Source organism: Physcomitrium patens, chromosome 20, assembly GCF_059467195.1.
Source record: "Physcomitrium patens ecotype Gransden chromosome 20, ASM5946719v1, whole genome shotgun sequence".
Lineage (NCBI taxonomy): Eukaryota > Viridiplantae > Streptophyta > Bryopsida > Funariales > Funariaceae > Physcomitrium > Physcomitrium patens.
The window spans coordinates 14,388,634-14,401,397 of record NC_143429.1 but is presented as its reverse complement, the minus strand read 5'-3'; the positions used below and the strand labels follow the sequence as shown (position 1 = coordinate 14,401,397).

Below are 12,764 nucleotides of genomic sequence, written 5' to 3'. Positions count from 1 at the left end.
GATTTCCTTCCTCTATGACGACTAATTTTGGTTGACTTACCCAATGGAAATGATTTGCCAAGAACTATAAGAGAAAATTATCAAACTAGGGTGTCGCACTGACCCTACTCTATCAGCCTCGATCCAAAAAACTATCATTGATAAAACACAAAACTGGGTGCCTAATCTTTAGAAATTCATAAGTAATTCAATTCTTATCAAAATTACAATTGTAAAACCATTCTAAAAAGCTACTAAAGAGATATATACAAGAAAAATATCACATTGTGGTTACAAGCGTACCTTAATCCCACAGCCTTGCTCCAACACAGTCCATCAAAATAAACTCCCAAAACTCAAGTCAGACTTTGAAAATTCATAAGTAATTTAATTCTCACTCAAATCATGCATGTAATATAGATATAGAAAGCTACTAAAGTCCTTTATAAGGTAAAAATATGAAATGACGTTTACTATCCTACTTAAGACCTGCATCCTTGATCCAGCACACATAGGCAGTAACTACCCTTCAACTAGACACCTAATCTTTGAAAAATCATGTCTAATTCATTTTCTCACCAAATCATACATTTTAAACGGCTTTAGAAAGCTACTTTAGCAATCTACAAAAAAATATCTAGTTAGAAATTAAAAATTAATTTTTAGATGGTAGATCAGATATAGCCGCTGCCACTCGAATGATCACCTTAAAATCTCCTTAATCTTCAAAAATTCATAACTTCTTGCTCACTTCTCCAAATCAAAAATGGAAAACGGCTATGGAAAGCTAGAAGAAATTTCTATAAGAAAAAAATACTGAATATTATATTTAATATTTAAAGAGGGCCTTTTAGCTAACAACATCCGAGGAGGTTTTCCAACTCAACTGCAAGACACAAAAACACTCCCCATCTACATTCTTAGAGACTAAGAGAGGAGAAATAAAAAAAACATACAAAAACACACACAGATCCTAGGTGAGAGAGAGAGCTCCAAGGAGGAGAGGGAGAGAGTGAGAGAACGGAGGGGCGGCCATCCAAAGCAACTCCTTCAAACCCTAGCTCCAAGCCACCAAAGTCAAAGGAAGAACCCTAAATGGCCCCCCTTTTATATTTTTACCCAAATGGCCGACTTTTCTACCACACAAAGGGCTGGTCCTTCTTTTACCACACCGTTTTTCACCCTTTTCAATTACTTGAATCTAAAAATTCATCTACCAATGGTCCCTGTGACTCTCGCTTGATGGATATTCATCCTCTCTTGAATTTTTCTTCAAATTGGATCTTAAAAATTAAGGTCTTCAAAGTGGCCTTGCAATCACCTTCACCTTTCCTTCATCTTCACTTGAACTTCCAAAACTGCAACTCCGTCACTTGATAATTCAAAATTTCTTCTACTGATACAAAACATTTTTTATTGCTAAAAACCTTGATAAGCTAAAAAAGCTAAATTGGATTTTTTTTTTTTCAAATTTAATTTTTTTTTTAATTCTTCAAGTAACCATCAAGTTCCCTCTAAATTTCTAATTATATTGCTAAATGAATCACAATCCAAGCCGAGGATGGTTGAATGGCTGCACCCTACCACTAACAAATAGATAAGACTATTTTAAAGATAATACGCCTTAACTATTAAGTTCTAAAGCTAAATTTCTATTAATTCCATACATTAACTAAGTTTTTTTTTTTAAATACTATATGAATCAAGATTTTTGATTCACAACCAGCAGTCGCCTTTCAAAGTGGGTCCTTTGAATTTACCCACCAATAGACTCCCATGACACTAAAACTGTCAAAACTCCCTAGTCTTTGCTCCAAACCAATCGTGCCTAGTATCTTTAGAAAGCTAACAATAAGATCTAACTACTGCTAAAATTTCACATCCTATCTATAATTATCTAATTTGCAACATATGATTAACCGTAGCCTAAAATAAGAGATAAGGTTGGAAAAAAAAGCTTGGCATAGCTTGTCCAAGAGAAGAAGAGAGAGAAGGAGAGTAGCCGCCCATGCCCTCTTATCCAAGTAGGAGGAGGCCCAAGGATAGCGGCCACATCTCCACCATCCAAGTCAAAAAAACCCTAATCAAGATCAAGGGCCCAAAGTAACTCTAAGTCTTAAACCCGATTTTAGAACTGGACATACCTAAAACCTCCAAACTAAAGCAATTTTGATGAATCTAATATCACCAATGTATTCAAAATATATTGAAACCTCTAGAATGACTATTCATACGTCCTAATCCGAGTTCTAGATCTTTGAAAACCAAACAATGTACTAAACCAGTTGCTAGTCTCACTATAATTTTAATTCTAATTAATCTATAAAAAGGATTAGCAAGGGTTCTTCCCATGGAAGCCTTCTTGACCATTTTTTCCCATCTCTCTTTATATTTTTCTTTCTTTTCTTTCAATTTTTTTTTCTTTTCTTTCTTATAAAATAAGTATCTACAATTTGAAAGTTTTATCTTTACTCTTTCACTAAGTAAAACTAGCTACTAAAGTTTAACTAAACTAAAACTAATTAAACAAAATCATTTTGTCCTTTGATTATGATTGGCAATCTAAATAACACCTAATTCACGACTTCTAATTCTATCACTTAATTGTTCCCATTGTCTCTTTTGCTTCTTGCAAGTCTAACTATTCTACTAGCACCCCAATTCTACAACTATGTAAGTTCCAAAATCACTAATTATCTCATAACTAAACTAATTTTTGACCCAAGTTGAAGCTTTAGAACAATTCTAGGTCTAATTTTACCCTCTACACTAATCTAAGGCTATGTGGAGTCCATTAAGCTTACAACACTAATTATCATCCTATAGTACTACTAACCACTAATCAAACTTATTTTACAACTAATGGGGCTATTTTTACCACTAATTAACACTAACTAAAATTGTGGCTCCTTCAGGTATTTACACTTAGCCTATGCTATTATAAATTAGATCAAATTGATACTATTTTTATTTTTTTATTTTCTTAATTTAATTTAATTCTTTTTATTTATTTTCTTGTTATTGTTAACTCCTTGGTGGTCCAAAACTTTGCTTACAATGAGCCCGAAAAACAGCTTAGTTTGTCATTTTTTTACCAAATCCCATGATTTAGCGTTAGTTAGTGTGAATCTATGACAATTAGTAGGGTAGATACAAAAATTATGGTTAAGGGGGACAATTATCCCCAAACAATGTTATTCCTTGTTTTGGAAGCAATTTAAAATTATTCAATCAAGGAAAATGCCATAAAACAAAGTTAGAGTTAGTGAATTAATAATATTGATCCGTAGAAATTAGAGTTAAAATAATGATCAAGAATGACAAAATTTCCAAGTTACCATGTGTTTTTAACACATTGGAATTAGTAGGGCCTTGGAATGAATTCTTAAGTTTTTTGTAGTAACCTATTTCAACTTTTATCCAACTATAAAGGGGAAAAAAATAAAAGTAAAAAAATTAATCAATCATCTACAAGCATCATGAGGTTAGACAGGACCGAGCCCATTTACATTAATTAGTAGAAAAGTTAATTGAAATTAGCCTGGACCGGTTGTTCTAATTCTTCCAAACACTTAAAAGACCGGTGTTGTAGATTTGAATCCGGTAAATTATTAAATTTGAGAAAAACAAAAGGGTTCAGTGACTAATCCATAGGATTGAGGAATTGATTAATTCCTTAGGGCCCTTAATGAATTATTGTTCAAAGAAGACACATAGGACTGTATTCCAAAGAAATTAGAAGGGACCAAACCCAATAATTGGGGGTGGGAGGAAATAAACATACAAAGAAAAATCAAAATCAAAATCAAAATTGAAGAAGAAGAAAAGATAAAATAAAATAAAAATAAAAGTACAAGGGGAAAATAGGTGGCAGCCAATGCAGCCATGAATGAAGGTGAAGTAGACATTCTAATTCTCCCTCCCTCTGAGCCTGCGAAGGTGGATTTTGAGTTTTGAAGGAGAATCTTTTGGAAATATTTGAGGAATCAAGGGCAAGAGAGAGGGGAAGCGCTGCTGTAGGGAGAAGGGAGAAAGAGACGTGGTGTGCCAGGACAATGAGACTAGATTTAGGAGTTGGGTGAGCTCGGGGTGTGGGTCGGCATGATCTTGGAGCATGAAGAAGGAGTGCGTGGTTAGGTCATGCGAGGGAAGTGCCCAGCGCGCGAAGTGAGTGGGAAGGAGGAAGTCGTGAGCACCAGCCGAAGGAGGTGATGAGCACGGTCATAGGGCGGCTGGCGGAAGGGCGTCGAGAGTGTGAGTAAGGAGGCCAATCGGCAGCGGAAGAGGAGCGCGATTGTGAAGATCAGAGCAAGCAAGGTCTTTAGGAGCTCGATGAGCAAGAGAGTGGCATTGGCATCTGAAAACCAAGCGACGTCGAGATTACGGCGGAGACGACTAAGGCGAGGCTCTGTGCGATGTCGACGTCGACGTCGATGTGGTGATAGAGCGGCTGCGGCGAGCCCCGAACAAGATCAATGCGAGTACCGTAAGGGACAGCAACGGCGTGGCGCAAAGGGGAAGCGTGAGGAGTTGTGATGACGGAGCCAAGCTATAGAACAAGGCAAGAGTGAGGGTGAGGAAGGACCAACGTAGAAGCTGGAGCTGAATTTTCAGCACGCTTCATCTTGAGGTTTGTTGTGTGTTACGTGGGCATGGTGTATTGTTGAAGTGGTGTATTGATCAGATGTTGCTTGAATTCTTACACAATTTTATGGATCTCATATTGAGTGCGGAAGCGCTGTTGGATTTTCCTTAGGATTTATAAGTTAGGGCAAATTTGAGCTTGTGAATGCTTCATTGCATTGGCGTCAGCTATGCACAAAGGTTAATGGTTAATCACTAGTCCAAAACCGAGATATCCTTGTTTAAGCAATTCATGAGTTGAAAACGATGTCAGGTTTACGACATTAAATCACTCTTGTATGAGTTAATTGGAATTGTTGGTGGTAATTGGTCAATTGGAGCACAAACGTGTTGGTTTGGCATGTGATTCTTTGCTGGTCCTATCATTGCATGTGGTTAGAATGGTCAAGGTCATGTTTTGAGAAGCTCATTATGTAGATCATGAAAAAACATTAATTCTAGCCAAAGAAAACGTTCAATTTGGGTCAATTTTGAAGAAGTTATGCTTAATTGATAAAAAGAATTAATCCAAGGTAAGGAAAATTAATTAAAAAGTGAAAGGAAAGTGGAAAGAAAAAGAAAAGTAAACATTCATATTTTTCCTTTGCATTCATATATGCAATAGCTTATACAGAATGCGGCTGTTCTAAAATCATCTTCAACTTTGTTAAGACATATCTCTTTTGGACAAATGCCATGCCCAATGCGCCAATCTGTGCATTACTAGTGGTACAATGCATCGTCGAGTTGCAATTCACCACAAGAGCCGCACCATTTGGTGATTTGAAACACATATGGTATTACTGTAACTAAATCGATGGAAAGTCTTTCACCTCAACACCGCTGTCTACTTAACATATAAAGCATAATTTGTATCATTAATAAATATGCATGACAATATTGGTTTTTATGCATCAATCACCTTAAATTGTCCAAAAACATCTTCCTTAACTCTACAACTAAAAACTTGAGAATAATATTTTGGTTTTTTTGCTAAAAATCTAAACAAATGTGAACAAATAAAAGAATACTTTACCAAGATCTACACAAAGACACACATATATATATCATTGAGTAAAAACGTGCCTGGGTAAAGCCACACGATGATGCCGAAACCATAGTCGTTAACATCATCATGAGGATTACAATTATAATCGTGAGTCAAAGAGAAACATGTGAAAGGGGTACCTGCAAATCTGCATTCCCCTTCCAGTATTCCTTTATTGATTAGAACTTTCAAGTCTTTCTATTGTAGTTGGAAAAAATTGCTCAAAATATCCAAATATTTCGTAAGGAAACTTCTCAACCAAATCATAAAGACAAAACTGAGGATGACTAAAACCTGTTAAGACAAAACACTTTGCTAGATACCAACCACCATTGAACTTGCTAAACCCTAAATTAGATGAAGAGGTGACTTTTCAAGATAAAAATAAAAAAAACAAAAATCAACAAGTATGTCAAAGGGAGATCACATGAAGAGGTGAATTTTCAAGGTAAAAAAAAATAAAAAATAAAATAAAAAAAATCAACAAGCATGCCAAATTGGAATCAGATGAACAAAGGTGACTTTTCAAAATAAAAATAAAAACCAAACCACAGCAAGCATGCCGAAGTGAAATCATATGAAGAAGTGACTTTTCAAATAAAAATAAAAATAACAAAACTCAACAAGCTGCCGTAGTGAAATCAGATGAAGAGAGGTGACTTTTAAAAAAAAAAAATCGCTGCAAGCCAGCCAAAATAAAATCACAAATGGTACAAACATACCTATTGCTTTCATGGTCATATAATACCTCAAATAATTTCAATTGTGATTGATTGAGGATAAGTTGAGCAAGTAGCTTATGACGCCAGCCATTATTGTGGCGCATGATATGCTGTTTATTGCATGGCATTTGTCCACATTTGCATGCTTCACACTAGTACAACAATTCGTTTCCACATTCGCTCTGACGAGGCATGACGTGCTACACAATGAAAAAAACACAAGAATTAAGCTCCAAATTCTAATTGATTACACTCTAAGATTACATTGTAAAAAAAATACCTACAAAAACTCAACAAGCATGCCGAAGGTACCCTTTCCAGATCACACCACCTTAAACATACTCCACTCTAGAAGTCAAGGTCTTAGTACGATGTGTCGCAGCATTATGTTCCAGGAGTGGCTAGAGTTTGCATAAGAGGGGCACCATCATTAAGTGGCAACCAACATTGCTTATGAGCCCCACTCCTCATGCCAAGGTCGTGCTTACTGCGCACGACGTTAACAAAAGAGGAACTTGGACAAATGAACAATGCAAATCCTTAGAGAGAATTCTAGAGACTATTACATAAAAGTTAGTGGAAATTATATGGCACAAAAATAAATGAAAAAAATTGCACATCACCATTCACTTGGAATTCATATTTCATCCACTATTTGATCCTACTAAAGGATGAACTCCGAGTTTCTTGATGAGCTTTGTGCTAATCTTTCTTTCATAAAATTAACTAGAGGTCACTTCGTAAGCCTATGCCATATTCTTGATTTCCGTATCACCGTTTTTAATCTTGGTTCTCTAAGACATGGCGTATAGCTTTTGAAAGGTGCAGGAGTTCAGAAAAACACTTGTAGGATATGAAATGAGAAGCATGAAGATGTGGCTTGGATGCAATCACAAATAAAAAAGCTTACGGTAAGGTATTGGATACTAGATGGAGCCAAATCCTAATGACATGTTGATTAGGACCTTTGCAAAGAGGAACCGCAGCTAAAATTCTAGACTCAAAGCCCAAATTCGATCTTTTTAGCTACAAGTTGTCACAAGGACTATTCTTTACTATTGTACCAGGGAGACTATGAAGTTCTCAAGTAAAACCTGAAATAAACCATGCTGAACGTGATGGAAGTAAACCTCCACGAATCAAGGTAGAGAACAACTGTAAGGTAGATCAGATCCCAACTTTGCGTATTTCTTCGGTCCCTCCTTCACTTGCAATGACGAAGAGAAAAGGCTAAGCAATTGAATTCCAAATTTAATGCAACCATAAAGCAACAGCGAAATAAGGTGAAATCACGTGACAACAATCACAACAACAAGTTCAGTAGTATATCAACCAATCCAATCCTCTACTATGTTTTTTTTTTTTTTTTGAAAAACTAAAAATTAAAAGATTAAAATAAAAAAACTCACAAGCTTCACCGCATTTTGACAATAAGAAGGGCACCACCATCAAGTGGTAACCAACATTCTATGCTTGTTATCACTCCGAAAGCCCTCACAATCATCCAATAAAGTGTTTCAATTCATTTAATTCAAAAAAATTGTGCATGACAAATAGATGATAATTCTCAAAAGCACTTTGGCAGAATCCAATGTCAAAGACCTATCTGCCACTTCAGTGCAATAACGCCCAGATTGTTTGTCAATGAAAGTAAGATTTCCTTAACAAAACTAAACCAGCTCATTGCAAACAACACAATTTCACTTAGACGCGAATTCCACAATTCCACTGATCCAATAGCTTTTAAGAGCAAGGAAAGAATGTTATGTGTTCTATTCATCTTACATCTACTCTTGATTTTATAAAATCCATGCCTTACCTTGGTGGTGGGCTGATTTTGGAAGGGAAGGAATGGCCAACCTTGTCACATGCTCGGTCACCTAGCCATCCCCAGTTGCCTAGGGGGCTCACTGCCTTTTAACATGGGAGGGCCAGAGCCTTTCACCCCCTAGCCTCCTAGACCAACCTTCTTGCCTAAGAATGGAGGAGGATCATCAAAAAGCGTGATATCTTTCTAGTGCATGACAGGTGCTGATAGGGTTGAAGCTATCTCAACTATTCAGGTGAGTGTTCTCTATCCAGAAGTACTGCCCAGAACAATACGGCTGCAAAAATGTGTATTTTTCTTCTTTAAAAATTATTGACCCGCACTAGATTGTAAAATATATTAACAAGCTTGATTTAACAACCTTGATTTTATTCTGCTCTAATGATGGGCTATATGGTGACAGAGGCAATTAGAACTGGCTATGTGCACCTTACGATCAACCTCAAGGATCTAGAGAGTGAAGTGGTAAGGATTTGGTTTTGTTGTTTTGATTCATGGTTTGTTGTCATCTTTCAGCGGAATTGGATTCTACCAATAGCAGGAAGAGATTCTATCAATTATGTGGAGTTGTTGTATATTGATATTTTTTTGAAGAAGTGTGTTGTTCAATATCATCTGTAATTGCAGTTGGGAATCCATCTTCTGTAGATTCAAAGCTGGAGCAGCAGCCTTGATCAAGCGCTTCAGCAATCACCTACAAAACTCTCAACTTTGGGAACGAGGTATCAAGAGAGCTGTGAACAAAGCTTTAAATAGAGCTGCACACCTCCCCAGGCAAGCATTGAAGGCAAATAAAATAGCTCCTGCTGATCCCACCCAAAGCTCAGGTATGCGAGAATGTCAAATTCCTGACGTCTAATTCCATTTGTAACAGCTATGAACGTTTGTGCTAAATGGACAATGCATGAAGCGTAATATCCAAGAACGTCTTTTTCAAATACACTTCAGGTTATTAGACATGGAAACTGAGTGGTTAAGGTTCAGAGATATACCTTTTCCTGACCATTCTTGCCGAATCGTCTAATTGCGCGCACACCAGCACCTGTCATGCACTAGAAAGATATCACGCTTCATAACCAGAATAGTTATAACTCAAAAATGTCCAACACATCACATTGAACTAGTTAGCAATGGCCAACTATGCAACTCGACTTGAAGGCATAAAGAAGATGTAGGTAATATAAGAAAGGGGTAAACCTACACTTGAGACCCCCATGCCTCGAGCTTTGAATTCTACGCCACACTCAACATATGCACATGAGTGCTGCAGAGCCTGCATGCTTGTGAGCTAGTGGTGATGATTCCTAGTTTTGTGACTGATGAGAGGCAAGCAGTCAGCTACAATTCCCTCTCTCTGACCTCAGTCAGGAACTTATTAGGGTTGAAGAGGTTGTTTGAGGTGACAACATTGAGGATAGAATGATTTAGCCCTTGAAGGTTGTTGTGTTCAAAAGTGACACTCCCAGCCGGTTGAATTGTAGATTGCACATCAATCAATGAGGGTTGAGGTGAGGAAAAGTCAAATACACTTCAAAAGAAGTGCCTAATTCTGAGACTAAATGTGCAAAAGGAATCTAAAGAAACTTACCAAGGTTGGCCGACCACCACTACCCGCAGTAATGCTCCACTCAGTGCTGACCTCCGTTATCCTTTATTCCAGCTCCTTGAATTTCACTTCCACCACACGTATTAGATGTGAAAGTCAGAGGTAAGCAAAGGAGAAAAAGTCAAAGCTACAGGCATATAGATATGGCCCAAAATAGTAACAAGATGGAACAACTCCTGTCAATACCTACCTGTCATAATTCACCTGTGGAGACATAGCAGCATGCCGTAATTGGGCCCCATCTTTCAGTAGACTTCACATGCCAACTGTCACACACTTAATTGGTTCTACAATTGTGTATAGATGAGGCTATCAAGGCATCTAGAGGCTGCTGTCAAACATCAACGTTGTCAGGCATCCGGAAATTTTTGAGCTGTAAAAAAACAAAAAACCATATCATTTATGCACTCGTGAAGAAAGTTGTGAGGGATCCAAAGGCTAAGATACAAAGAGGAGAAGTGGAGATGACTTTGCCCAAAAGCTCCGACTTTGCACCCTGTTCAACGAAATATTGTACAGTTGGCTGAAGGCCTAGAATCGTGTAGCCAAGAAGCTGCGGCCGCCGTAAGATCACCTTAACCGGCGCTTTCTCTCTCTCCCCCGCAACTTCCAAGCGCCACTCCCTCGATCTCTCTCCAGCTCCAAGCGTAGCTTATTTCTCTTCCCAACTCAGCAGCACCGCCGCTCTCTACCCTTCCTTCACCAACACCTCGGATTCGCCTCAACCAAGTCACACTTAAACCCTCACACTACCCTCATTGTTGCTCATCATGGCTCTCTCGCGCTTCCCATTAGTGCTCCTTGCTCGCGCTCCTGCCGCATTACAACCTTCTCTCCACCTACTGCCGACCCGGCAACGCCCCCAGAACTCCCCTGATCTCGCCCTCGCTCTCCGATTCCCACTCCACTATGCATCTCCTGCTCCTCGCTGCACCGCTTTCTGGCGGATCCACGCCCTACCCATCTCTCAATGCACAACTTGTCTCCTTTGATATCCTAGAATTTTCCTCCAACGTCCACAAAGAAACAGATTACTAAAAAACCAAAACCCTCCCGAGCAAGATTGTGGGGAAAGAGAAAGTAAAACAATTTCGATTAATTCTTCTACCACACCAAATTGGACTTGGCAAAAAACAATGGCCGCCTTTGGCAGGCCCGCCACCTTCCAATTTTTCCTGATTTTTATTTTTATTTTATTTTTATTTTTTTAAATGCGGATAATTCTCACTGGACTTTGGAATTAATTAAAGAGAAAAAGGAAAAGGATTCTTAGGAAATATCTCCCAAACCATGATTTTGATGAAGAAAAGGACTTCTAAATTTGAAATCTTGATACGTAAGTTAGTCTACTAGGGAAATTTGAAATTCGTTGATTTTCCTGGAAATTCTTGCAAATTCCTTAGGTTGTAGGACTAAATTGGGAAAATGAAGGAAATGAAAGAAATATTTGTTAAAGGCCGATTAATTTGGGAAAAATTATCTACTAATCAGGGATGATGGAATTTATTACAACCATGATACTTTAGATTTGGAACATTGAATTATTAATTCTTTTATTATAATTGGATAGAATTAATAAGGTAATTTGGATGATTATAAATCCTCTTTTGTTGCAAGATTGATTTAAATAGGCTATATACATTTGTTTAATTATAAATTTTGTAGTCAAGTACCTTATATCAAATGGATTATCATGGTGATGAATGGCAACTTTCTATAGTATACAAAATTCATTTCATCAAGAAAACTTAGTATTGCGATGTTATAAAATCAAGGTGCAAAAAAATTACTTACCTTCCTTCAAATGCTATGATCTTCCAATCCATGCTATCAAGAATTCTAAGAGCATCTTCACGTATTGTTCTAGTAGTCTTCAACAAGGTCTTGCAATTATAAGTGCAAAGGAATCATTATGTATATTATATGCTATTGGCAAAATAAATAAATATAGTTTTGAGGCACTATTTGAGAAATTTAGTCATGGATCTTTAGGAGTTAATAGAGATATCATAAAATTACCTTGTATGGGTAATTTAATGTCCCTTCTTTTGATTTAAATATTCCTTTTAGTTTGCTCTTAATTGTTATTAGATATGGAAGAGCTTGATTGCCTATCCTTATTAAGTGTGGTAAAGCTTTACAGTCTCTAATCATAAGGTGGAACTCTTTTATGCAACAGAATAGAAGCACAATTATCTCTCATGTTGTATCAAGTAGGTTAGTTGCCTTTTGTCTCTTTGAGCTTATTATAAAACTTCAAAGCTACACTGACTCACAAAATTGTCTCAATGTTTACTTATTCATCAGACTTTTTTTGATATCTCCACTCTACATGCCTTCATGGAGCCCATACTTTGAAAAAAAAAGTCAGTAGTATGTTTTAATTATACAGTGTAAAAGCCATAGCAATTGCACTAGTAAAAAAATTTTAGCCAAAAAAATGTATGTATGATACATTGAAACAATTTTGTGACTTGTAAGTCAATACTTTGTTGTACTGCCCTTTGCCTTCAAAACCACCTGCATGAGGCGAGGCATGTTGTCCACTAGATTCAAAATCACTTCTTGGCTTATGTCCTCCAATTCCTTCTCAACCCTCTCGCTGTCACAGACATACTCTTGTAAGCCAATAATTACATATATAAATAGGTAGAAGTAAATAAAAGTAGGTAAAAGAAAGTTAATTCTATAGTATTTCATATAGAAGCTTCTTAGAAGCTTTATAGATGTTGCTTTGACTTTATAGGTGTCTTTAATTGACTTTTTGGAATTAGAAACGTGGTCAACAAGTTGGCCATGTACCACACATGTTATTAGCTTGAAGACCAAGCTAACTATGTGGCCCACATGTAAAAAACTTACCTTGTAAGTCAAGGCATGTGTCCTATAAAGTCAACACATATTAGAGGTCCTATAGAACATCACCATGTAGCTCCTAGTTAGATAGTATATATAGAG

At 37.0% G+C, this 12,764-nt stretch overlaps 2 long non-coding RNA genes across 4 annotated transcripts; one reads left to right on the top strand and one right to left on the bottom strand.

Moving 5' to 3' along the window:
- Positions 1-3,896: 3,896 nt before the first annotated feature.
- Positions 3,897-8,665, top strand: LOC141044558 (uncharacterized). The gene is made up of 6 exons (XR_012216133.2): positions 3,897-6,680; positions 7,201-7,283; positions 7,440-7,687; positions 7,958-8,022; positions 8,217-8,435; positions 8,604-8,665. It is a non-coding gene; the product is annotated as an uncharacterized LOC141044558 (long non-coding RNA).
- Positions 8,666-8,748: 83 nt separating this feature from the next.
- Positions 8,749-10,865, bottom strand: LOC112273158 (uncharacterized). 3 transcript variants are annotated; one of them, XR_016498958.1, is made up of 5 exons: positions 9,997-10,865; positions 9,789-9,863; positions 9,402-9,516; positions 9,193-9,242; positions 8,749-8,909 (listed from the first exon to the last, which is right to left on the bottom strand). It is a non-coding gene; the product is annotated as an uncharacterized LOC112273158 (long non-coding RNA). The 3 variants fall into 3 exon arrangements; XR_002966926.3 differs by lacking the exon at positions 9,402-9,516 and having other exon boundaries at positions 9,997-10,179; positions 10,381-10,854; XR_002966924.3 differs by lacking the exon at positions 9,402-9,516 and having other exon boundaries at positions 9,997-10,852.
- Positions 10,866-12,764: the final 1,899 nt, after the last annotated feature.